The sequence below is a fragment of the Hibiscus syriacus genome, unplaced genomic scaffold, assembly GCF_006381635.1.
Source record: "Hibiscus syriacus cultivar Baekdansim isolate YM2019G1 unplaced genomic scaffold, ASM638163v2 tig00112443_pilon, whole genome shotgun sequence".
NCBI classification, from domain to species: domain Eukaryota; kingdom Viridiplantae; phylum Streptophyta; class Magnoliopsida; order Malvales; family Malvaceae; genus Hibiscus; species Hibiscus syriacus.
The window spans coordinates 696675-721140 of NW_024063332.1; the positions used below are offsets into that span (position 1 = coordinate 696675).

The window sequence follows — 24466 nt, forward strand, 5'->3', positions numbered from 1 at the left end:
GGGTGTTCATATTCGGAGGATTATACCGCAGCAAAAAAAAATTTGCACATATCAGTCCATGACTCCATTGAACCCGCTGGAACACCACTGAACCATGTCCTTGCTCGGTCACGCATGGAGTATGGAAATAATTTTAATTTCAAAACATCTTTGTGCACTCCTTGTTGGCGAAAGGAATCACACACCTCCAAGAAGTTACGAATATACTACCTGGCATCTTCATTTGGCATGCTCCCGAATTGCCCTATGGAGTTCAACATATTGAACATGACAGTTTTGAGCTCGAAATGGGCTGCCTGAATCTTTGGTGCCACAATCTCAAGATTTAAATCATCTAAAATTGGGTTTAAGTGATCACGAATGACACGAGGTCTGGATGCATTCCCAGCAAATGGATTTGCCTCGGCATTCTAATCATCCTCATGACCAATGCCTGGATTTCCAATTTGGTACATATTTTCACGCTGAGCACGTCTTCTTCTCCTAAAGAGCCTCTCGATCTCAGGATCAACTGGTTCTAATGGCTCGTCAGGGTTACTTATGGTCATACACCACAAAAAACTGGAAAAAGATAAGAAAAATAAAAGGTAAAATAATATAAAAGAAATATAAACAAGTAAAATAACAATGCTATGACAAAAAAATTTAACTTCCAGTTGCTAATTCCCCGGCAACGGCGCCAAAAACTTGTCTGCTCGGTATGAGTACTATAAATGAGTGCAGATATATGTGGAAGTATACACAATCGAACAAGTAATAAAGTGATAAGTTGAGTATCGTCTCCACAGGGAATTGAGAAAATCAAATAGGTTTGTCAAGGCACTTTACTTTGTCACCTAAGTAAAGTTAGTGATGGTATGTGCAAAAAAGAATGTTGTGGCAAAATGGAATGACTGACGTGGAAATGGAATGGTGGTAGTGTGGGCGCAATTGAATATGTCGTGGCAAGTTGGGTGGAAATGTCATGGAAAATTCAATTATGATAAGTGCAAACAAATAGAAATGTCAAGACAAAATAAAATGTAAATACTGGATTTAATATGTATAAGACTTTAGCTTTCTCACATGACAAGTTGCTATGGGAATGAGTGATAGGAGTCACTGGGAAAATCTAAGTCTATTTCTCTTAATGGTATTTCTTCTTTGCCTAGCCTGCTCGACAGAGTCTACTAAGGTGCCCAATGTTATCTCTAGTAAGGTACTCGACAGATTAAAGATGCCCTGGCAAAACCGATTGGCGTAAACCCCTACAGTGATCCTATTGGTCCAGATAACATGATATGTCTCGGTAATACCTTTTTACGGCAACATTAACATCTAACCTATCATTCTTGCACAACTCCTTTTAGTCAAATGGAATCTTAACCTTATCTCTAAGGTGGATTAGGCCTAGTTACTACCTAGAACCCCTTGTTTATGTAGTTCTTCCCTAGTTTCTCTCGAATACTAAGGATATTTTGCCAAGGTATTCTCTATAACCCTAAAAACCTACTAAGAAAAGACTACTCTCACAGCTCCTACAACCTTAAGGCATTAAGTTTCATAAACAAAAACATATTAAAGCATAGAAAAACCAACCATTCATTGAAATAAAAACTTAAACATCCAAGCGAACTCCCACCAAATAGGATTAGTTCATGGTGGGTTCGAAATAAACAAGCACAACGCAAGTTTCATTCGTTCCTTACAACCCAATAACAAAATATGAAAGCAAAGAACTAATGGGAGGAGAAAAAGCCTTCAACGTGCACTGCCAAATGCTTCCATCGGCCACCAAGAACTGCCCCCAGCGATCTAGCTCCTCTAGGACGCTTAGAACGCCTCTCCCTCAGGCTTGTCCAGGAGAAATGCCACGGCAAGTAAGATTGACTGAGAAAATTGAGACATTTTCTCTCTAACTTTTTAAGCTCAAATCTGGGAGGAACTAAAGTCTTCTTCAATATGGCTTCATCCTCTATTTATAGGGGAAAATTAATCCTAGGACTTGGTGTTGACTTTCCTAGAAAACCCCAAAACCATGGTTAAGTTACTTGGGAGTCGGGCAGAACAGGCTATAATACAGCCTGGGTAGCTGGCTGAATGACTGGCATAATCTCGTTGCAGGCGCCCAATGACAGATAGGATCTTCAGGGGCAAGCGCCGTCATCAGTAGAACCGACGGTTACAATGCCGATCCCTCCAGGCGGATTTTCGAGGCAGATTTCTTGGGCAGAGCTCTTGGAGAGTAGGAGACAACTGGCTCGAAAATATATTCTCGCACTTTGCTCGCTTTCGAAATGCCAGTTGAACTTGGCATTTTCATTCTGCTCAGTAACCTTCTTATGTCACGATAGTTCCTTTCCTCTTTTCCTTGCTTTCAATTCCTGCACATCATCAGACAAGCACCTTTACCATAAGGCAGTACAGCTTTAAAAATATAATGCCACAACAAACTGAATTCCACCACATGCAACTAAATGCTTCTAAATGCATCTACATGGTCCTAAATGAGCTCTTAAACATTCAATAACTTAAGTGAAAATGTCCCAATCAAAATGTGACCTTTTACGGAGTTATCATGAAATTATTAAGGGTAGTATCGATACCTGTTGAAGAGGTATTGATACTATAAAGGGTAGAATTGATACATGAAGGATGGTATCGATACCCTTGAAACATCAAATGCCAGATTAGTATCAATTCCTTGAGGAGGTATCGATACCCTTGAAGGGTAGTATCGGTACTGTTAGGGTAGTATCGATACTTCTAAACATGAAATAGAATTGTAGGGTTTCTTGCATTTTAAGTTATTATGATTTGATATAATCGATTCGAAGAATGATATTAATATTTGATTGTTTTGTATAGTGATTGGTCGTATTCAATTTTTAATGAATCGACATATTAAGTATCAAATCAAAAGGTGTTAAAGATTTGGATTAGAACTTCTGTGAGGCAAAGGTGAGTGCAACTTCTCAGTTTTGTAACAGTATTGAGGAAGGCTTGCGATAAGCCAACCTCTGTGTTTTTGATTGAAAGCTTTATATTTATTTTCTATTATATTTAAATGTTTTATTCCATTTATATTATATTAGCTATGTTTTATGATCATATGAATATGGAAATGTGAACTTTGAATCAATGAATGTGAATAGACTCTATGAGAGAGAAGCTATATGAATAAGAAACACTTTGAATAATGATTAAATAATATTATGTGATTAATATCCCAAAGTATATGTATGAGGATTAGAGGTATAGTTAGCATGCCAAGAGTCGAGGGTTTTAAGTGGTCCTTCGGGATAATTATGTGGTCCTTCGAGATAAATATGTGGCACTTCGGTGCAAACCTATGTGGAACTTCAGTGCAAACCTATGTGGTCCTTCGGGACTATTATTTGGCAATTCGATGCAAATTATGAGCTGTGGTGACAACATTAGTGCACAACCTCATAGAATTTAAATACCTAGAGTTATCAGTGGTATACCTTGGGCACTTGAAACAATGACATACAAAGTGTAATTATTCACAAGTATACTTTTGATATGAAAATAAAGAAAGTTTTTTGTAAAACATTTTGAATAAAACAAATAAGATTTATGTTAATAAGTTAGCACTATTAGTATTGCCTCACTAAGTCATCGACTTAGCGTGTGATTTTTCTCATGCGTAGGCTTGAACAAAGCAGAAGAGTGAAGTTAGCGTGGATAACATAAATTGTTGAAGATCAGATCAGAACAAATTAAATATAGGTGTTTTGTAATATTATAATTATTAGCATGTATTAATCGTTTAATTTGCAAATGCTCTGATCGATTTTGTAAACTCTTACCTTTTGGTATTTGTGTAAATTATTAAGATTTTATGTAGGAATGTATGTTAGATGATAATCTTATTAAAGAGGTTTATTTTGTTTTATTTTGATATAAAACCTTAAATTTGTTCTTAATTATGAATTTTATAAGTTTTGAAAAGTTAAATGTGACAATTCGGATTCGTATCCGGGTCAGATATGGGTCAGGGGTGTTTTATTTAATGGTATCAGAGCCATGATTTAAGTGGTTTTAAGTTCAAATTATAGTCATTTTTGGTTTTAAAAAAGAGTACATGCCAATTTTTAATAAAGTCTTTTTGATCAGATAAAAGATCAGTAGGTTATCCTTGCTAATACCTTTAGTAATTTGCTCTTAAGAAATGTCAAATTTTGAAGGCTCCCGAAGTGATGTGGGAGATAAGATGGAGGAAAGTAGTAACTCACGTGCCCCTAGCAGGTAGGGTGAGGAGCAGGCACAGCCTGGAGTGCCTAGTCAGGACCAAGGGATTTTCTTTCAAACGTTAGACATGATCCTGACGTGTTTCCAACTGTCTGCCTCCTCAACCCCTAAGATGAATGTCCCTAAAGAGCTTAGAAGTTTAGGAGCACTTGAATTTAGGGGAGAAACTGAATAAGATCTGGTTACCACCTATATGTGGCTTAATGATTTGAAAGTGATGCTAGAGAATCTTCATTGCTCTGAAATGGAGAAATTGGATGGTGCAGTTTCGTTATTAAGATGTTAAGCTAGAATTTAGTGGTCTAATGTTACGATGAGAGACTCAAGAGATCAGGTGATTTTGTCATTCTTTCTGGAAGAGTTTAAGAACAAATATATAAGAGATCAATTCATCCGTCAGATGAATCATGAATTTATGAATTTAAAGCAAGGGAATCACATGGTGTACGAATTTGAGTGTAAATTTAACAAGTTTAGTCGATTTTCTACTGAGTTGGTTCCTATAGAAAATGACTCATATAATTGGTTTGTGGAGGGTTTACGACCTCGATTAAAAGAATTACTGTTGGAACTTAACCTCTCTTCCTTCCAAGAGGTTGTGAACCGAGCTAAAGCTCTGGAACGAGCTCAAAATGAAAGGTTTGCAGAGCAACGGACGCAATGGAATAAGATATCTGGTGCGTCATCCAGTACTTCTGAATCAAAGAAAAATATAGGTTCTAGCTCTTGACCTCGGATTAGAGCAGAATCTGCAGCATCCTCGGGTAGGGGATCAAATCCAGGGAGAGCAAGATAAACTTATTCTGTGGAATCTGGAGTGGACAAGCCAAAACAGTGTCAACACTGTGGGAAGAACCATAGTGGAGTTTGCAAAAGGGTCTTCAGAGCTTGCTTTAAATGTGGAGAGGCATGGCATTTTATTCAAGACTGCCCAATGATGACTGGAGAGACTGCCCAAACATATAGATCTATGGCTGCACCGATGAGAGGTAGAGGTAGAGGTATATGAAGAAATCAAATCTGAGTCGACTGCTCAACCTGAAGTACGCTCTACCGCTCAGGTGTACAACCTAAAGACCAGTGAAGATTGTAATGATCCAGAAATTATTACAGGTACTTTTTAGATAGCTGGTAAATATGTTTTAGTTTTGATTGATTCGGGATCGAATTATTCCTATGTTAGTAGTAAACTAGTTAAAGATTTGAGTCTTTCGTTAGAGCCTATTCGTAATGAGATGATTGTGATGAATCCATTAGGAAATAGTGCTCGGGTGAGACAAGTTTGTAAAGGGTTTCCCATAAGGATTCAGGGAATTAAATTCCCTGCTAATGTAATGGAATTACCCTTTGAAGAATTTGAGGTTACTCTTGGGATAGATTGGCTTTATCAGTATTATGCCAACATGGATTGCCGACTTCAGCGAGTTCAGTTAACAAGTCTTGAGGGATTGGAAGTTAGTGTGGTCAGCAAAAGAATCCATCCTTTAGCCAATGTTATATCGGTGATGTCAGCTCGGAAGTTAATGTTGCAAGGATGTCAAGTGTACATTAAAAATGTAATCATACAAGAGTGAAAGAAATAAAGCTTGAAGATATTCCGACAGTCATAGAGTTTTCAGAAGTATTTCTGGATGATTTGCCTGGGTTACCTCGAGATAGGGAAGTTGAGTTTCAGATTGAGGTGATGTCTGAATCAGCACCGATTTCAATGGCTCCTTATAGGATGGTCCCAAAATAATTAAAAGAGTTAAAGGCTCAGTTACAAGAGCTTTTATATAAAGGATTCGTTAGACCTAGTGTGTCACCTTGGGGTGATCCAATGTTATTCATAAAGAAGAAAGATGTCTCGATGCGCCTTTGTATAGATTATCGTCAACTTAACAATGTGACCATAAAGAACAAGTATCCTCTTCCAAGGATAGATGATTTATTTGATCAACTCAAGGGAGCGGCCGTGTTTTTAAAGATCAATTTTTATTCAGGGTATAATCAACTGAAAATTCAAGAAAAAGATGTTCCAAAAATAGCGTTTATGACTCGGTATGGTCATTATGAATTTTTAGTAATGTCATTCAGGTTAACTAACGCACCTACAGCATTCATGGACTTGATGAATATGCTTTTTCAATCATACCTTGATTATTTCGTGGTCGTCTTTATTATGATATCTTAGTGTATTCAAAGTCAATGGAGGAGTATGATGTCCATCTTCATGTGGTTCTTCAAATATTGCGAGATAAGAAACTTTATGAAAATTTCTCAAAGTGTGAGTTTTGGTTATCTGAAGTGGCATTTCTTGGACACGTGGTTTCTACAGAGGGCATTCAGGTAGACCCACAAAAAGTTAGAGTTGTGTTAAAATGGGAGATTCTGAAAAATATATCTGAAGTTCGAAGTTATTAAGAAAAGATGTGCATTTTGAATGGACTCTTGATTGTCATAAGAGCTTTGAAACATTGAAGAAGGTTTTGACGGAAGCTCCAGTATTAGTGCAACCAAAATCAAATAAGGATTTCACAATTTTCAGCGACGCTTCCCATAATGGTTTGAGATGTGTCTTAATGCAAGATGGAAAAGTAGTTGCTTATGCTTCAAGACAATTTAAGCCTCATGAAAAGAATTATCCGACGCATGATCTAGAGTTACCAGCTGTGGGCTTTTCATTGAAAATATAGAGGCACTATTTGTATGATGAGCGTTGATATATTTTCACCGATCATAAAAGTTTGAAGTATTTGTTGACGCATAAGGAGTTAAATTTGAGTCAAAGAAGATGGATGGAATTGCTGAAAGACTACAATGCAATTATTGATTATTATCCCGAGAAAACTAATGTAGTAGCGGACGCTCTTAGTCGGAAGACTTTTACCACTTTGCGTAGTTTGGATGCACGAATTGTGTTAAAGAAAAATGGTGCATTAATGGTTGAGTTAATGTTGAAGCCATTATTGTTAGATTGGATTAAGGAGTGGCAAAAAAAAGATAGTAAGTGTTTGAATTGGTTTGAGCAAGTAGAGAAAGGTGAAATCAAGGACTTCAAGGTTAAGTTGAATGGGTGTTTATACTTTAAAAGTCAAGTGTGTGTTTATAATGTTGACGAGATGAAAAGAGAGATATTGTATGAAGCACATTGTAGTCCTTTAGCAATGTACCCAGGAGGAACAAGATGTATCAAGATTTGAAAGAGCATTTTTTGTGGCCAGGCTTGAAGAGAGACATTTCGGAATTTGTATCAAAGTTCCTAAATTGTTAAGAAGTAAAAGCTGAGTATCAGGTGCCTTCGGGTTTGTTGGGACCCATCTCAATTTCGAAGTATAAATGGGAAAATATTACGATGGATTTTTTAGCAGGGTTGCCTCTATCGCCGGGTAAAAAGGATTCTATTTGGGTAATTGTAGATCGTCATACAAAGACTGCCCATTTCCTCCCTATGCAAACGGATTACTCTATGGAGAAATATGTTGAATTGCATGTCAAGGAGATAGTGCGACTGCATGGTGTTCCAATCTCTATAGTATCTGATAGAGATCCCAGAATCACTTTGAGATTTTGGAAGTCTTTGCAAGGAGCTTTGGGTACCCAATTAAACTTTAGTACTGCTTTTCATCCTCAGACCGATGGTCAATCAGAGCGAACCATTCAAATTCTAGAAGATATGTTGAGAGAGTGTGTGATTGATTTCACTGGATAGTGGGAAAAATATTTACTGCTTGTTGAATTTGCTTATAATAACTGCTATCAATCCAGCATCAAGATGGTACCTTATGAAGCGTTATATGGGAGAAACTGCAGAACGCCACTCAATTGGTATGAATTAAGGAATCGACAAGTTCATGGTCCGGATTTGATTAAAAAAGTTGAAGGAAAGGTCCAGGTGATTTAGAACAATTTGAAAGTGGCTTTATCGTACCTCCGCTGAAGAACTTAGAGGGTCTATTGTCAACTAAATTTATTTCTGTAAGTGAAATTGTTCTCGTCCAATTCATGAACTAGGATTTATCTGGTTTACCACTTCATATTAATATGCTTTATATGACAAAGATAAATCATTGTTCTAATTTTACATATGATGCATTTCTACGACTCCCAATGCATATGTCTTCTTATACATTTCACTCAAAAGAATCATCGTACCTCAACTGAAGAAACACTCCTGCTTGATATTCTTAATGACATATTACTTGTAATAAATGTTACAGGATAGAGGTTCAGGTTTGGAAGCTATGATCAACGAGACTCTCGATGCTTATGAATAATCTGAGTTTAATATTATTTGTTTCCTCAATGCAAATTTTTTATTTGTCTGTTTAAATACTTTTAATAGGGTCTCATATGTGTATGTTGGCACCATTTTTTGCCCGGACAGGGAAAGACTGATATCGACTCGAGGGTTTTCTCTTTGAAAGGATTTTTCGAAATGTGAGGAGTCGCCACCAATCATTTAAGGTGCGATTGGGACGCCATAAAAACCGGGTAATTTTAATAAAACATTTTATTTTTATAAAAATACCAAGTTTTAAGGTATGTGAAAATCCAGAAATTAGGTTCGAGAGTCAGTTATGCGTAGGAATGGATTAACACCCCTACAAGAACCCAAAAATTAGTACCTAGTTGGTTACCCTATATTTAAAATCAAAAATTTTGAGTTCGGTCTTTATTTAATTTGAAAATCATTACGGATACAAAATTAAAAAGGGTATTCATTTATTAAAACCAATAACAATCGCCCCTAGCATAAACACGGGAGATCAACTATTGTACTCGATAACCGAATATTGCCTTGATTTTAAAAATCATGATGCGATCTTTGAAAAGGATGTCAACCTATTTCAGGAATCAATAGTTGTCCCCCCTAAGCATACTTGCGAGAGATGTACCATTAATTTCCTAATAGGTGAACATTGCCTTAGGTTTAAAAATAAAATGCAATCAAACAAATTTTTTATTAATCTTAATTAAGATAAGGTAAATTAAAGGCTTTCTCTGTCCTAAAGTGTTGAATTATGAAAGTTAAATAACCTAAAGGATTAAACCTAAATGTAGGCTCTAATATTAACCTTATTTAATTTTAATCAATTATCGAATCAAATAACTGAGATGGTCCCTCGCTCATTTATACGAGGGCCACCTCGAATTATTCCTTAAATTAAGAGGACAATATTGAAATCTAGCTAAAACTGGAGGCTCTGTTTAACCTATTTAATTATGCCAATATTAAAGTTCTAATCGAAGTTTAGGGACTAAAAGGTCAAGATCTAAAATATCGATTTCTAAACGATTTAAAAGTTTAAGGACATAAATTGATAATTTCTAAAGTTGAGGACTAATTAATAAACAAAAACCTAATTATTATCTAAATTATTAAACCTAAAGTATTTTTTGAACTGCTGACCCTTTTTACCTATTATTGCATGGGTTTTATACCCATTTACACTGGAAAGAAAATGATGTCTTTTTTTTTCTGCAAGTGTCTTCTGCAGGTTGGGGTAGCGTAGAGTGTGCGGGTGGCTTTCCTCTGGTTGGTGCAGAGGCTGGCAGTGATTGATTGGGGGGTTTGGGTGGCTCAATTTGGGCCCCGAGTCGGGTCCTGATTTTGGTCTCTAGGGTCTGTTTGGTAGAAAATGGTGCTCACAGCTGTTTCTCTTTGCTCATTATTGTGAAACGGGAATGAAGCAAAGATAAAATAACATCATTTTTACTCAATCTCTACTCCTCCAGCTGTTGATTTTTCTTATTATGATCTTTCCACTATAAATGTTGATCCCTTGAGTGAGTTGTTATTGATTCAAAATGTTTTGAATCGAGCAATAGGTCAAACAAGTTCTTTATTATGAATTCTCTAATGGAAATATTGGCCTCTCATGTGAGGCAGCGCTGATTCGAAGTGTCGTGAATCAAGCCAAGGTTGAATAAGTTCTTATCATGAATTCTCTACTGGAAATGTATGTCCCTTATGTAAGACGTCACTGATTTGAAGTGTTGTGAATCGAGCAAAGAAAATATGAAAACATCATGCCCGAAGGACTTATCATCTTGCTCGAAATACCTATAGATGACCCGAATGATTTAAGCATCATGCTCGAAAAACTTACTGATGGCCCGGCAGACTTAAGCTGATTCGAAGTGTTGTGAATCGAGCAAAGGAAATGTTAACCCCTCTAGTGGGGTGTTGTTTGTTTTAAGAAAAACAATCTCAAGTGAGATAAATCTTCTGTTTAAAGAGAAACTATCTCAAGCGAGATAAAATCTTTTGTTTCGAGTGAAACTATCTCAAGCGAGATAAAATCTTATGTTTCAAGTGAAACTATCTTAAGAGAGAGAAAAATCTTCTATATCAAGTGAAACTATCTCAAGCGATATAAAATCTTTTGTTTCGAGTAAAACTATCTCAAGCAAGATAAAATCTTATGTTTCGAGTGAAACTATCTCAAGCGAGATAAAATCTTCTGTTTCGAGTGAAATTATCTCAAGCGAGATAAAAATCTTCTGTTTCGAGTGAAACCATCTAAAGCGAGATAAAATCTTCTGTTTCGAGTAAAAATATCTTAAGAGAGATAAAATCTTCTTTTTCGAGTGAAACTATCTCAAGAGAGATAAAATCTTCTGTTTCGAGTGAAACTATCTCAAGCGAGATAAAATCTTCTGTTTCGAGTGAAACAATCTCAAGCAGATCAATCTTATGTTATGAGTGAAACTATCTCAAGCGAGATAAAATCTTCTATTTCGAGTGAAACTATCTCAAGCGAGATAAAATCTTCTGTTTCGAGTGAAACTATCTCAAGAGAGATAAAAATATTCTATTTCGAATGAAACTATATCAAGTGAGATAAAATCTTCTGTTTCGAGTGAAATTATCTCAAGCGAGATAAATCTTGTTTTAAAAACAATCTTGAGTGAAATAAAATATCTTCTTTCGAGTAAAAACTGTCTCAAGTGAGAAAAATATTGTTTTAAGAAAAATAATCTTGAGTGAAATGTAATGTCTTTTTCGAGTAAAAATTTTCTCAAGTGAGACAAATCTTGTTTTAAGAAAAACAATCTTGAGTGAAATGAAATGTCTTCTTTCAAGTAAAAATTGTCTCAAGCGAGATAAATTCTTCTTTTAAGGAAAAACAATCTCGAGTGAAATAAAATGTCTTCTTCCGAGTAAAAATTGTCTCAAGCGAGACAAATCTTATTTTAAGAAAAAATAATCTTTAGTGAAATGAAATGTCTTCTTTCAAGTAAAAATTGTCTCAAACGAGGCAATATTTGTTTGGAACTGTTGAATCTGAAGATGATTGCTCCTTCTTGCTTAGCACGTCTTGTTGTCCTTCATTCTTTCTTGAAATATTTGTAAAATGTAGTTGCATGCCGCTATCCTGAATGTCCTCGTGAGAAGAGAAAAGGTCCTTGAAAAAGATGGGATTTCAAGAGAAATTTTAATGGTACTATCGTGAGAGGGAAAAATTAAAGTTTTCATTGCATAAGATGATGGATGTTTGATGTAAAGATGCAAATTTGTGCAATGCGTGTTTTCTCGACTAAGGGTAGCGAAGAGGTGCTCAAGCAATCTTGGTTATCTTCCTGATCTGTTTATTTTCATTCTTCTCCCATACCAAGGTGTACCATTGCATTTCTTTGCAAAAATCTGCTTTTCTTGCTCCCTGACATTCAAATTCTTTGCCCCAAATTTTGATTCTTAGCTTCTAGATCTGAGGGACCTCTATCAATTTCCAAGCTAAACTCTCCAGAGAGATTGTCCTGTTTGAAAATATTCCTTTTCTTTTTATTTTGAAATATGGAAAGTTTGTTTAAGAAAAACGTCATTCTTTTAGGCTCACAATTAGAACAAATTGTAAAACAATAGTTCATTGAATATCAAATAAGTTAAATTTTCTTTTAATACTTCAAAAATTATATACATTTGAAAACTGTAAAGATTAATTTGATATAAAGCTTAGGCTGACTTGGGAAGGTAATGTGTTTTAGGTTAATTTAAGGAGGTAATATGTTTCAGGTTGGCTTCTTTGGTTGAAATCTTGTATCCTTGATTCTGGTCTTGATAAAGTAGTCGTTATGCTTATCTTCTGGAAGTGTTCAGCGGTTTCAAGCCCTCGTGTACGCCTTTGGGTTATGTAGTGCTTTATCTAGATATATAAGATCGTCTTCTGTGCAGTGGTTGACAATCTTCATGTTCGAACTACCTTTTCAAGTTTCACATCGAATTCTCTTTTTGTTTCAAAACGTCATCTAAAATTTTACTTCTTGAACCTTTTCTTATTATTTTTCCCTATCATCCATTAAAAATTTTAGAAAACTAATTATTGCAAATAAAATTAAATGAAATCTGAAGATAATCTCTCCACTTAGAAATCCATATATGATTAAAAGGGACTTTTCAGGCACGTAACGTAGGTCGGGGCTCACAGTTATGAAAAAAGGGATAAGTATGCTCAAACAAGTATTTAAGGGTTATTGAACCAAGGATCGATCATTATGTTATCTTTAATCTTATCTTGCTCTACTTAAATTTGCTTGTGTGCCTTTTATTTTATTTTCTTTTGGTGTTCTATGATCTTCTAACTAATTGATTCTAGATCTTTGAACCTCTCGTCTTGAAGTATTTGATCGATTTTCCTTCTTCTTCTTCTTTCTTCTTTTTTTTCTTTTTCTTCTTTCTTCTTTCTTCTTTCTTCTTTCTTCTTTCTTCTTTCTTCTTTCTTCTTTCTTCTTTCTTTCTTTTTTTTTGTTATATCTCTTCTTTTTCTCTCTGTGTTGTCAATCAATTTGATCTTCGAGCGCTTTGTATTTGGTCCACCATGTGGTATCTTGTTATTTATTACTATGATTGCCTCTGTAATAAAATCTGGATTGATGGCTTTCGCTTATGTGAGCAGATTTCCTTCATCTTGCCCCTGTGTGGAGGGTGATCCTTGGTTAGGGTTGAATCAGAAGAAAAAATACTATATGCTCAAAAGGGGACAACAAGGGATATATATATATTTGAAAAGATAAATGAAAAAAAGTCGTTCATCATCTCATACACGGAAGTCTTTGTAAAATAGGTATCCCCAGGGGGACGAGTATTTAGGATTAACCTTATTTACATGAAAACAATGTAATTAATGCATGATAGAACTATTTCAATGATTCCCTTTATTTCTACTTCACTTTGCTCCTAGTATGCCCAATTATAAATTCTCTTGCAAAAACTTGATGTGTAACACTCCCTCTTGTCTTGCATAAATGGTTCTTGTTATGCCATCGAGATTTATTGAGGTTGGGAAATGAATGTTGGTTCCGTGTCTAGAAAGGGAAATGTGTGACTTTAAAGTCATAATTCTGAAAAAGGTAATGTTATGGAAAGGTTATCTCTGTCTGGGAAGGTAAAAGTATAGGTTTTGGTGTCTCGGGGGATAAGGGCATGACTTTATTGTTTCGAAGGGAAGTGATGTCAAAGTTTAGTCTTTCAGCAATGAGCACAAGCAGTGTTCGGCTTTGGAGGGAACATGAAAGTTTAATCTTCCCCATTGTCAACGATCTATAATTAATGTAGTAAAAGAATCTTTAATTCATTTGATATTCAAAGAAATACAAGATTAAAACTTGATTTATTGCTCATAACCTAAAAAAAGCCATAAGTTCAATTAACAAAATATTTATCGAGTATGCAAAGAACAAAAACACGTTCAAATAGGACAAAGCCAGTGCCATAAGGCTTCACAGTGGGTGAAGAACTTTTTAATTGGCCCCAGAATGTCTCATTACGAGTTAAAGGTCAATACCCCTAGGTCAAACAAAATCTGGTCCTTGCTTCTCAATGCCCCATGGATCTCGATGATGTGCTCAAACTTCATACGGTGCTAACATCACATCCATGATTAATGCACGTTGAGACGCAATGTATACCATGTAATGTACCATATATATACTAATGCAAAAATGCACATGCAAATGCAAAGATGGAAAAGTGGGAGTACAAAATGCAATATGCAAATGCAACAAGGAGTTTATCCCAAAATTAACTGTTCCTTGAACAATTCTTGAAAAATCGAAATGTCTCGGTACACTGGGGAAGTGAAGATATTGTACATCTGTAAGTTGTCTAGCTCCTGCGAGCATCTAGGTACTGCATCGTCTTTAAAGCTTCTGCTTCATCTCCTACTTTCAGGAGTCTTTCAAGCTAGTTCGTGATCTTTAACTGTTGGCTTCAGTGTCGAATCATCTTGAATCCAACTTGTTACCTCAGCATATATATGTCGCTTCTCAGTAGGTAGACTCTACCTTGACACTACTCGATCTACGTAGAGCATCTTAAAATTCTACTGATCCTAGTGAAAGGCATTGTTGTGGCATTGTTTTTCAAGAACCTTCTAAACGATCAGTTATTTAAGGGATCAATACCTTTAAATGATATGTCATGTTCATGCAAAAATACAAAGACCAGACAAAAGGAAATAATGTTAGTAGAAAAAAAAGAATTAAGTCAGTTGAAATGATTAGTAAAAAAAATGTAATCTTAGCAACAATAAATAAATTTGACTCAAAGTAGAGATTGAAAAAAACATACAAAGAAAATTAGTAGTCCTAACTGTATGTGTTCTAGTTCTCCTAGGTTATCCTCAAGGCTCTAGCAGGGTAGGATTACTAAATTCTCTACATGAGGTTGGGTTCTAGAAAAGGTTCCTGAGCCATCTTTACAACCTGCTACGGTTGACTCGATTCTGGCCCATTACAGACTGCAAATCGGATTCAGCTCAGGGGATCACATCACTAAAAGTGTACCTCGGATCTGATATCCGTGTAGGCAACTATGATGCTTTCCAAAGATACTTTATCATACCCACACAAGGAATCCCAATGTTCCTCGTGAGGTATGATGTTTCTCTCTACTTAGGTAAACCGGTTTGGAGCTCGGGTTTAAAGTAATGATATGCAACAATCCTAAATATTCACAGAAATGTAAACATTGACCAGAGAGAAAATCTTCTTGTCTTTTGAAATAACATAATAAAATATAAATTAAAACAAGATCGGACTCATAATTTCCTAAAATCCTAAATATAGGGTAACCAACTCGCGGTTCGACTCTCAAGTTGTTTTAAAAACAAAACGTTACCCAGCGGAGTCGCCAAGCTATAACACCCACAACCCATATCTAACACGGATCCGAGTCTGAGGTGTCACATTGACTTTTCAAAAATTTTCTTTAGTTGTGGATGAGAATTCAACTCACAATTCAATAAAATGAATATTTTATATTAATTGAAATAAATGGGTTTTACAAAACATATCAGAGCTTATACTATTCAAATCTTTAGACAACATGTCAACTACATTCTATATAAAAACATACGTATATTTAACTACATTTCTGATCTGGTCCTTGGAAAGGAGAAACTGACATGTCTTGCTCCTCTTAGATTCTCTTCTTGCTTTTGTAACCTATGTGTGAAACAAACACATGCTATGTCTATGACTTAGTGAGGTATTAAACTTATAAAAGAACTCTAACTATATAAACATGCATGAACATATCATCTCATGATGTCATGTCAAAACAATACCACATTATATGCAATGTAATATACACATATACTTATCACACACTAATTTCATATCTAACCTTATTTTACTATCAATATTCTTATTATTTATATCTCATAATCCTATCCTTTTATATATATTCTTTTAATCAACATATGATTCATTTAACCAAGCAATACACACATCATCATATAAATCTTATAATACAATTCATATCACAAAAGCATATACATTACAGATAATATATTTATTGTTATCTCTTTGTTAGCCCATGTACATATGTGAGAACTATAGATATGTGAGTCTATTAAGGTTGTGCACTATGTTGTCACCATAGCTCGTATGGGGTCTCACTAGGGGCATGTGAAATTTGTCAGAAGGACCTATGTATTTGTCCCGAATGACCTCTGTATATATCCCAAAGGACTGCGTAGACCCTCTACTCTTGGCATACCAACTATACCTCTAGCCTCCTTTCACATAACATGGGCATTCTCTTTCATATTATTTATCATACTCATATCACATATCCTTTGCTTCTATCACATACCACATGTAATCATGTAGATCATGTCTCATAGCCAATATCATATCACATATGTTCATGTATACATCACATAGCATATAAAATAACATATAAACTTATACATATATTCATGTGTATACTCTCATATAGTTTGTATATTAACACCATATAACTTATTTGATGTTCTTATATAATCTCATCACTTAATTTCACCTAGCTCATAGTCACGTAGTTCACTTACCCATAGATCATTTCCATACCTAAATTACATAACAACCAAGTCTTCCCATAAAGTTATACTATATATTCATATAATCTCACATTATCCTATAAGTAAATACTTATCTTATCTCACTTTCCTCTTTACTCACCTAATTATTTATACCAAGTCATATGATTTATTACTCTATCCCGAATTTATACAAATCATGTAATCTATACCACAACATATAATTTATATCACTTATCTAATATTATTTATATACTAAGTTAATCTATTTATTTTGTTCAATTTCACATGACTCCTATCATAGTTTCCTTGAAGTATACTTCTTCCTTATAAATACTTATCTTATAATTGGGTATCATCATTTATTTTTATGTATCCTAATTTACATGTTATTCTCATAAAGTCTTATAACCTTTCTTGTATAATCCCTTATATAATATAACTTATACTTTATTGTCTTATGTTCACATATATTTATATCGAATAATTCTTTAGCTTATAGCCTATGTCACTTGTTCATTTCATTCCTTATGTCTTTATCACATAGCTTGTTTCATATTCTTATATAATCATATAGATCATTTGTACTATTTCACATGACTTATCATACTAACATATACTTATACAAATCATGTAACATACATAATATCATCTCAACACATATCCTCATGCACACATATAAATCATAACAAACGCTTACTTCTATATATGAATACATGTATTTTACTATTTGAAATAGACTTATCGCAAGTCTTATTTCCAGTTAAACACCATATACTAAATAATGTGCACTCACCTGGCCTCACTAGTCAATACTGATTTCTTATCTTTCTCGATCGATCTTACTTGCCCAATGTTCCGAACTTGTTTAGGCTTAGTATCTACATAAATATAATTTCCCTACAATTATCAGATGCCTAAACCTCATAATTTGATACTAATAACTTAAGCTTAATTAACGAACCAAAAATTTACTTTTTCCTTTAGGGGGTATTGATACCCTTCTTAGGATATCGGTACCCTCATTACATTATGTGATTTTTCATTTGAGAGGGTATCGGTACTGTTGAATGGGTACTGATACCCCTAGCTCAGAAATCACATTTTCATTCCAAAAATTACTTCATTTCAGCTCAATTGCTTCATATATCATCCCCTTTCTTATTCTCAACTTACATATACATGCTTAAACTCATTACTACTCATTCCATACATATTTAACTCCAAAATCCAATCTTCTACATAGAATTCAAGAAACATACTCAATTTTAACATGTTCTAATCCCATTCCATCACTTCGAATTTCTTATTTCTATTCATGACAAGTCAAATTTAACCTCAAAACACAATTACTAACTTATTCCCATAATTTCACTTAACCACTCCTTATTTTAAATCTTCCATAGTTTCCTTATCTTTTGTTTTCTATCTCCTTTTAAGTTCCCATAGTCTTTTCTAATGCTCCACCCATCAAAATTCTTTTAATTGCAAAAAATCAACTGAAATTCAAACTCACCTTATACCAAAACCCACGGTGGAGAGGAAGAAGAAAACTGGATAAGTCTCTGGACTACTATTTCTCTCATTCTCACATGATTTATAGCCTAAACAAACAAAAGATAAAAATCTTCTTGGTCAAATGACCATTTTACCCTTTATTTCCTTTAATAATTACCAACAATCATCCACTATATATTCCAATTTAGTCCCTGAACTTTTAAATTTTCAAAAAAAATCAGGCCTCAAAGTTTTAAAATTTCCATTTTAGTCACTAGCCCGATTTTAGGATATTACACAGGCTACGACATCATTTTTCGCTCGAGCGGGGAAAGGTCGATACCGACTCAGGGGTTTTCTCTTTGAAAGGATTTTTCGAAATGTGAGGAGTCGCCACCAATCATTTAAGGTGCGATTGGGACACCATAAAAAATCGGGTAATTTTAATAAAATATTTTATTTTTATAAAAATACCAAGTTTTAAGGTCTACGAAAATCCAAAAATCAGGTCCAAAAATCAGGTCCAAGAGTCAGTTACGCGTGGGAAATGATTAGCACTCCTACAAGCTTCAAAAATTGGTACCTAGTTGGTTACCCTATATTTAAAATCAAAAATTTTAAGTTTGATCTTTATTTAATTTGAAAATCATTATGGATGCAAAGTTAAAAAGGGCATTCGTTTATTAAAGCCGATAGCATTCGCCCCTAGCATAAACGTAGGAGATCAACTATTGTACTCGATAACTGAATATTGCCTCGATTTTAAAAATCATGATGCGGTCTTTGAAAATGATGTCGACATATTTCAAGAATCACCAGTAGTCACCCCTGAGCATACTTGCAGGAGATGTACCATTAATTCCCTAATAGGTGAACATTGCCTAAGGTTTAAAAATAAAATGCAATCAAACAAAATTTTTTATTAATCCTAATTAAGCTAAGGTAAATTAAAGGCTTTCTCTGTCCTAAAGTGTCGAATTATGAAAGTTAAAGAACCTAAAGGATTAATCCTAAATGTAGGCTCTAATACTACCCTATTTGATTTTAATCAATTATCGGATCGAATAACAGAGATAGTTTATAACACCAACCCATATCCAACCTGGATCTGAGCCCGAGGTGTCACATTGACTTTTCAAAATGTTTTTCTTAACATATTGGCTAAAATTTAACTCCACAATTCAAGAAAACGAGTATTTTACAATCAATTGGTTTTACAAAATATATCTGAGCATATTCAACCCCAATTTCTTAGTACATGCCTACTAAATTTAATATAACAAAGTACACAAGATTCAAAATTCTTTTCTGATCTGAACTTCGTAAAGGAGTGGCTGACCTGTCTTGCTCTCTTAGCCTCTCTTCTTGCTTCCCGGAACCTACGTGTGAAACACTCACACACTAATGGATGACTTAGTAAGGCATAAATAAACTTAACTATAACATTTCATTACTAAATCCTACTATGCACTTCATGTAATCATATTAAACTATAAAACACATTATGCATTAAACATAAATACATACATATACATATCATTTCATTATCCTTATTATTAGTCTTATTATTATTAGTATTATTATCATTCATATTTCTTACTTATATGCTCTTGTACCTAACATTCTTCACCAAACAATATACACATCATCATATAATTTCTGTAACACAATTCATATCATAAAAATATATATGTTACATGTAATATGTTTATTGTTATCTCTTTATTCGCCCATGTGCACTTGTGAGAACTAAAGATATGTGAGTACATAGAGGTTGTGCACATATATTGTCACCACAGCTTGTATAATTCCCACTAGGGGCACTTAGAATTTGTCCCGAATGACCACTTGTAACACTAAGGACCACATATATATGTCCAATTTAAGGACCACATATATATTTCAATGGACCAAAAAGGTGTACCAAAGTACCACATATATGTTCCAAAGGATTACACATATGTCCCGAAGGACCACGTAGAATCCCTCGACTCTTGGCATGCCAACTATACCTCTAGCTCTCATGACACATAACATGGGCATTATCATTTATATTTATCACACATTCACGTAGTCACGTAGTTCACTTACACGTAGATCATTTCTATATAATTCAAATGTCACATATATCACATAGCTTATATCTCTTGATCATTTAATCACATAACTTCATATCACATAGCTCATAGTCATATGGCTTATCACATAGTCATATTTTCATATATTCACTTAGTCACATAGCTCATTCACATATACATGCTCTCATATAGTTCATATACTCTCACACAATCACATAATTCAATTATATGATTTAACATAAGTTATCATATCAACATGCATTCAAATAACTTATTTAATATACATAGTATATCATGTAACTCATGCAATAACATATGACACATACACTCATATTCATAAGCTCTAATATGGAAAATAGACTTATCACAAGTCTTATTTCCATCAAACATCATATATTAATTAGTATGCACTCACCTGGTCTCACTAGTCAACGTCAATCTCTTATCTCTTTCTCGAGGACTACTACTTGGTCGACTTGTCCAGACTTTGCTATCGATTGATATCTACATGAATACACAATCCAATAAATATCGGAATTGAATTACTTGCAAAGATTCTTACTATTGCAAGATGATCAAAGCACTAATCTCTAAATTCTAGATCAAGTAGTATCGGTACTAAAAGCACAGTACTGATACCTCTATGCTTGTAGTATCGATACCCTTCCACGGTATCGATACCCAATTTTGATTCTGCCATCCTTATTCCAAAATGGTATCGATACTTTCTAGATGGCATCGATACTCTCAGTATCGATACTGCTCCTTTGGTATTGATACTCTATGAACAATTTACAAATTTGTACCCTATGGTATCGATACTCATTCAACCAGTATCGATACTCATGCTTCAATTAACACTCATTTTCTCTTTGAAGTGTCGGTACTGGATGAACAATACCGATACCCCTTGCCCATAATTCATTTATCTTACCCGAAAATTTACCAAACTTACTTATATCTTATACTAGAACCTCCTTTTAGTCCTTTAAGCTTAACTACACTTATTCTAATCAATTTCGATCACTTTAACTAATCCTAATATCCAATATCTCATATACATACATGAATTCCATAATCAAGCCAATAAATCAACATGTTCCAAATTCATTTCTAATACTTTGAATTTCTTATTTCAACTTATGACAAGTCAAATTTAACTTCCAAATCCATCTACTCCTTCTTTTTCAATAATTCACTTAATCTCTCATAACTTGTTCATCTTTGAGTTTTAAACCACTTAAAACTTCCCTTAAGCTTTCTTATCACTCTAAGAATAAAAAAACCTTAAAATTAAAGAAACAATCAAGTTGAATCCAACTTACCTTACCACTGAAGCCACAGGAGGAAGAAGATAACTAAGCCTCCAGAATTTTCTTTCTTTCCCTCCAAACTCCACGTGTTAAGGAAAATAAAAATATTCCTTTGAAAATACCAATTTACCCTTACTTCATTAAATATTACTAAACAATCCTTCACAAAATATTCCCAATTAAGTCCCTGAACTTTTCAATATTTTCAAAATCATATCTCAAATTTTCAAAACTTCCATTTTAATTATTAGCCTGATTTTGGGATGTTAAATAGTCCCTGAGTATTTATGCGAGGGCCACCTCGAATTATTCCCTAAATTAAGATAACTATATTGAAATCTAGCTAAAATGGAGGCTCTATTTAACCTATTTAATTATGTCAATATTAAAGTTATAATCGAAGTTTGGGGACTAAAAGGTTAAGATCTAAAATATCAATTTCTAAAAGATTTAAAAGCTTAAGGACCTAAATTGATAATTTATAAAGTTGATGACTAATTAATAAACCAAAAACCTAATTATTATCTAAATTATTAAACCTAAAGTATTTTTTTGAATTGACGACATTATCGATTATTGCATGGGTTTTATACCTATTTACATTGGAAAGAAAATGATGTCTTTTTTTGTCTGCTGGTTGCGGTAGCGTGGAGTGTGTGGGTGGCTTTCCCCTAGTTGGTACAGAGGCCGGCAATAATTGATTGGGGAGTTTGGGTGACTCGGTTCAGGCCCTGGGTCGGGTCTGATTTTGGGCCCTGAGGTCTGTTTGGTAGAAAATGGTGCTCACACTGTATAATGACAGTTTGTTCTCTCTTAATGTTGATGTTCACGAGTACGATGGTTCTCATGGTATTGTTTCTTTAACTATACATTCTGGTAGTTGTGCGGGACATTGCATGGTTGAAATCTACTACAAACTTGCCAATTCTGATCTAAGGGGTGCTCACTCGTGAAGACGGTAAGGTCGAGGCACCAATTTCGGTCGATATCGTCCTGTTCTCGTTTATTTGTGTTTGCATACTTCCTTTTGGTTACAGTATGCTAATTGAATAGTTTGTTCAATATCTGATATATCTTAGTATTCACAGCAATAAAATCCATGGAAGTAGGTGTTGCCGGGATTATTGTCTCCAACCACGGAGGTCGGCAGCTAGATTATTCACCTGCCACCATTGATGTTGTGGAGGAGGTGCTCCCCTTCACTTACTATTGTTGTTGGTAGCAATGACACAGTTGCAGCTTATAGAATGCTATATGTTCTAAGTTAGTTAAGAAAATCAATCATCCTATCCGTTTTACATTCTTAACTCCAAAGCACATTAAGTTGTGCAGGCATATATTCAACAGATTACTGAAATTTAGTCCCCCAATGAGTTCACAGGTAGTTCATGCTGTTGGAGGAAAAATTCCAGTTTTCATCGACGGAGGAATAGGCGAGGAACCAATGTTTTCAAGGCAATGGCCCTCGGTGCTCGGGCTGTCCTAGTAAGCTCTGCAATCACCACTACAAAGCTATAAGAGAATTTTGTATGCAAATGGTGTGTTTCAGGTGGGAAGGCCGGTTGAAACGAGTGCTCGAAATGCTTAAAGATGAGCTTGAACTCGCTATGGCGCTATCGGGTTGTTCTACTCTGAAGGAAATTAATAGGAGCCAAGTCAGGACCGAACGTGAGCAGCGGATAGTCTCCATGCTTTAATGTTTAATCGGAATGAAACATCTTTATAACATGTTAAACTATTGTGATTAGTTCAAGAACAGACACTCTAATAGAATGAAATTGTATCATACATCTTCTTTTAATCTACTTATTTATTAAATAAATCACATCATAAATTCTTAAACCGAGTCGAATCTAATATGTTAAATCAATCTTGGTTCAAAACATAAAATTGCAGAAACTGGAGAAGGAAATATGAGGAATACAGTTTCTTACATCACAACAACCACGTAAAAGTGAGGGTACTTAATTATCTAATGCTAATAGAAGCAATGAATGAATCAATCAATCCCTTCCTTTACTTTCCTCCTCTTCGTTCTCCTTTCATCATCGTCACCGGAAACACGAACTCTTCTCTTCCGACTACTTCTTTTCTTCAACCTCTTTATCTTCTTTCTCCCACAGCCTGGAACAGCATCATCAATCTTCTTCTTCGATGACTTCTTCCCATATAACCGTTGGGCAATAATCCTCTCAACCTCTGAATCCACATCAGAATCCGAAATCTCCTCGTCCTGGCTCTTCGCTTTCTTCTTCGCTTTCAACTTATCCGTTCCATGCAAAACCGCAGCTTCGATCGATTCAGGGATTTTCTCCATACTCTCCTTCGGAATTATATAATTCCTACACTGAAAAGTAAGGTGGCCGATACGTCCAGACTTTTTACAGGCTCCGCAAACGTCATCGGTGTTCGGACCTGAGATTCGGGCGAGTGCTAAAAGGGCTTGAAAGTTAGCGTATGCGATTCCACCATCGGGTTCGGCAGTGGCAGTCGTCACCCTTAGAATCATCTTTATTAGGCGCGTAGGGGTCATACCCGATTGCAGTTTGCCAAATCGCGTGGGTTTGCAAGGCGGCGCTACTATGCATCCGGTTGTTCGCCGGCATTCGAACTCTCCCTGCGGTGACCGGCATCTTCTAGCGATTCAGATACACCAATGGGATCAGGGTTTCAAATAGCAATCTTGTTCAAGTTTAGGCATCAAGAATTAGCTTATTTATAAAGGGAACTTGGCCAAACTGATAGAGTAGGATTCGGAAACGTGTTTTTCAAGCAAACTAAGACTAAACCCTCGTTTTGGTTTTTTTAACTAAGGGTTAAAATACACCATACAGTTTTATTAGTGATTTTTTAAAATATAAAATAATTATTATATTTTATTCAATTATTATAAAATAATTATTAAATTTATCAAAATTTTGTAAATTTATAACAGTGTAATGAATGTTTTATAATGATTGATAAATATATAACATTTGTGTGTGTGGTTGTTTAAATGATTATTTTAGTTATTTTAAAAACCAATCACATAAATTTTAAA

At 34.7% G+C, this 24466-nt stretch overlaps 2 pseudogenes; one reads left to right on the plus strand and one right to left on the minus strand.

Moving 5' to 3' along the window:
* The first annotated feature begins 6441 nt into the window (after window positions 1–6441).
* LOC120179634 lies at window positions 6442–23123 on the plus strand (annotated as a pseudogene).
* A 302-nt stretch (window positions 23124–23425) lies between these two features.
* On the minus strand, window positions 23426–24059 carry LOC120179635 (annotated as a pseudogene).
* Between the last annotated feature and the right edge of the window lie 407 nt (window positions 24060–24466).